Source organism: Pteropus alecto, unplaced genomic scaffold, assembly GCF_000325575.1.
Source record: "Pteropus alecto unplaced genomic scaffold, ASM32557v1 scaffold189, whole genome shotgun sequence".
Taxonomy (NCBI): Eukaryota; Metazoa; Chordata; class Mammalia; order Chiroptera; family Pteropodidae; genus Pteropus; species Pteropus alecto.
Window position 1 is genome coordinate 3189341 of NW_006442117.1, and position 3305 is coordinate 3192645.

A 3305-nucleotide genomic window follows, 5' to 3' on the forward strand; every position below is an offset into this window, starting at 1 on the left:
ACCCCTAAACCCCCCACACCTCCCTTGCCCCCTGCACCCCCCCCACTCCCACACCCATGCCTCCCTCAGCTCCACCCTCCTCCCCACTGGCACGTCTGTGTCTGGTTGTGAGTTTCTTGAGGTCGGAGAGCAGCTCTTCCTTGTCACAATTCCTGCGTCTGGCTGTGGCCCTGATTGTCAGCCGGACCGTCGTGACGAGCACTGGTCTGCTGTGGGGACGTTGGAGTTCTTACCTGGCTTCGTTCGTTCCTCAGGTGCTCACACACCCCATCCTCCTCCTCCCTGGTTTCGGGGCCCGCTGTCGCGCCGAGCGGAAGAGCCCGGCTGTGGGGAGCACTGTGAACTAGGAGCGGCCCTTCATCTTTGGCTCCCTGACCCCTGCCCAGGAGCCCGCTCCCCCTCCCAGCCAAGGTCCTGTTGAGGTCAGTGGGAGCCGGCGCAGACTATAGGGGACAGCAGCCCCATAAGGGACGCCACCCGGCCCGAGCCCAGGAGGTTCGGCTCCAGCTCTGAGCCCCAGTCAGTCTTCAGGGAAGTCTGGGAGCACAGACGGGAGTGGGGCGGGGTGGGCAGAGAGTAGATGTTTTTTTTGAAAACTTGGTCCAGACATTTATGCACTTTGATTAGCGGGGACAAAGTTATCCTGTAATTAGATGTACACGCGCATACTACCTGTGTCAGTTCGTGTGTACACATGTCAGTGTGACGTGCCGGGAACTGAAAAACAGCCTCGAGGAACTGAGGTTTAAGGAGCAGCTCGAAGGATTAAGGGGTTTCGAAGCGCAGCTTCAGCAGGCCCAGCGGCTTCGAGGCTGCAGTTGCCACGGCGACGTAGCGAGAACGGAGAGAACGTTTACAAGTCGCGGTCACGGCCTTTTATTTTCGTGCTGTTCTCACCTTCGCTTTTAGCTCAGAGAGGATCCGATGACTTGTTTAATATCAGGTCGCACCTTTACGGGCAGATGGCCTTTCCTCCAGCCAGGGGTGTGGGCTTAATGACATGAGTTTGCGTTTTGCGGGGTTTCCCCATCTTTCCATGGGGTGGGGCCATGAGTCCCTTTCAGGGTCCCGAACCCCTTGGACCCCCGTGCTCAGTGCTCTGCTCGACGGGTGTCCACATTCACGGGCGTAAACACTCAGTATCGTTTTAAGGTGGCTGCTTCCGGTTTTCTGTGGTGGTTGTTGCTGCTACTGCTGTCAGTGTTATTATTAAGGCCACGGAGAACATTCCATCTGTTCTTAGCGCCGCGGGGCAGGGTTCTCTAAACTCCGTGCCCTGGAACACTCACTAGGAAGACCCGCAGTGGCCCGATACATTTGCTGAGCTCGGGCGGCCAGGAGCTGCACGTGCGCACTGAGACAGCGTGGGGCCCAGCAGCGGCCAGGGGCTGACATCGCCACGGGGCTGAGCCCACGGGCTGTGGCCGGAGCCTTCTGGTTGCTGTGCCCTCGTCGTTGGTCCACGTCTTGCCTCTCCACTAGGACTGCGCGTTCGTTGAAGGCGAGACTCGTCATATTTTTCTTTCAAGCCTGACAGCACTTTGCACAGAGCTGAGTCCACAGGTGGGGGACGCCGTCCCGTGGTGCTGGGGACACCACAGTAGGACGTGGCATGGGAGGGTCAGTGGAGGGATCGGGCGGACGTTAACCTGTTACCGAGCGAGCCCCACGAAATGTGGCAAAGTAGTAAAACCACATTTGCATATTTCCTTGATACGGTCGCTTTTTAAAACATGGCAGCTTCTTCTGCTCACTTTGATGTCTGGGAGGAATTCTCTCGGGCATTAAAAGCGATCGCCAAGCCCCGTTCAGGAGGAGAGCGTTTTTGCGAGAGCTCCGCTCCGCGTTTGCCGCAGCGCGGGGGACACCTGTGTTTGTCTCCTCCTCGTTCCCGAGAGAGGTTGATGGGTGACCCTTCTCCTTCTCAGGGGCTGCAGAGAAATTCCCCAGGCGACGTGACTCCCATGGGAGGCTGTCCGAGGTGAACTCAGGACCCCTTTAAGTGGGGGCACGATACTTATGTCAGGTGTCGTCAGATACTTTAATTTACTTGTGATGCAGCCCACCGCCTCCTGCCTGCTTCCCCAAGGGATGTGGGACAGTGACAAAACTCATGTCAGAAACCAAATCATTTTCCCATCAGTTTGGAATGCTCACTGTGAAGCTCTGAAAAGGGTTTTTTAAAAATGGGGAGGTGGGTCTGCTTATTGTAGAGCCTGTGGGGACTTTGGGTGGGTCCTCCGCGGTGGCACGCCGTCGTCGTGAGGCGCTCGCGGGCCTGTGCCTGTGAGGCCTTGGACCTCAGGCCGCCTGATCTGTGTTCCCAGCACCACGCTGCCTCCTTTGGTGTCACCTGATCATTGTGGTTACCTGGTTCAATGCGTTTTACGTTAACGATTGAAAAGTTATTCAAAAGTACCAGGCAGGCAGTTTTGTTCTCCTTAGATCTGCATTTCTCAAGGGGTGGTCCTAGGGCTGGCCATCTGGCCATCGGTCACGGTCACGAGGGTGGGAGCTCATTAAAACGCACATTCCTGGGCCCTGCCCCCACCCACAGCGCTGGCGTCTCTGCATGGGGGAGTCGCCTCTCTAAGGGGGGCCCCTGTGCATCTGGGAAGTGCAACTGAGGGTCCCCAGGAGCACAGCTCCGAAAGGCTCCCGGAGGCAGTGTTTTTGCTGTCGCACGCGTACTATCTTCTGGGAATGGGCGCATCGTCACGCGGAGGGTCCCCGCCCCTGACAGCTGCATCGGCTGACGCGGCCGGGCACTTGGGACCCACCAGGTGATTTCCTGGGGTCACTTTCCGGTATCCTGGGAGGAAACCGATATCCCACTGCTTCCTCCTCAGACAAGGGGCGACAGTTCCCGACCCCCACGTGCCCCACGGGTCCCCGAGCCGGTCCCGCAGCAGCCGGGCCCTCCCGCTGAGCCGGCTCCTAGACCGGCTGTTGCCCGTCCCTCCTCACCGCTCGGCGGTTCCACCTCGAGCCACATATTTCTCCTCCTCAGATGTTTGCAGGCCGAGCAAATCCCGAGAAGTCCCACGAGAGCTGGGGGCTCGTGAGGAGACAGGGAGCCGGGTGGGGGTGGGGGGGATGCGCGTCGGAGGGACCGGGCGTGCGGGCGCTCCGTGCAGGGGGCTCCGCCAGGCCGCAGGGCTTCAGATGCGCACCAACCACGTCGCCCGCAGAGCTGTCCTCTTCCTGCTCCTCCGGCCCTTTCTTTCCTTCTGGCATTGTGCCCCCAACCTCAGGATGGCAAGTGCGTGAGCACACGCCCCGCCGCCCGCAGCCCCCAGCCAGGT

At 59.5% G+C, this 3305-nt stretch overlaps 1 protein-coding gene across 1 annotated transcript in view; it reads left to right on the top strand.

Moving 5' to 3' along the window:
* GPR137B (G protein-coupled receptor 137B) overlaps window positions 1–3305 on the top strand; it is a 36550-nt gene that overhangs the window by 13174 nt on the left and 20071 nt on the right. The gene's annotated exons all lie outside the window — the stretch shown is intronic.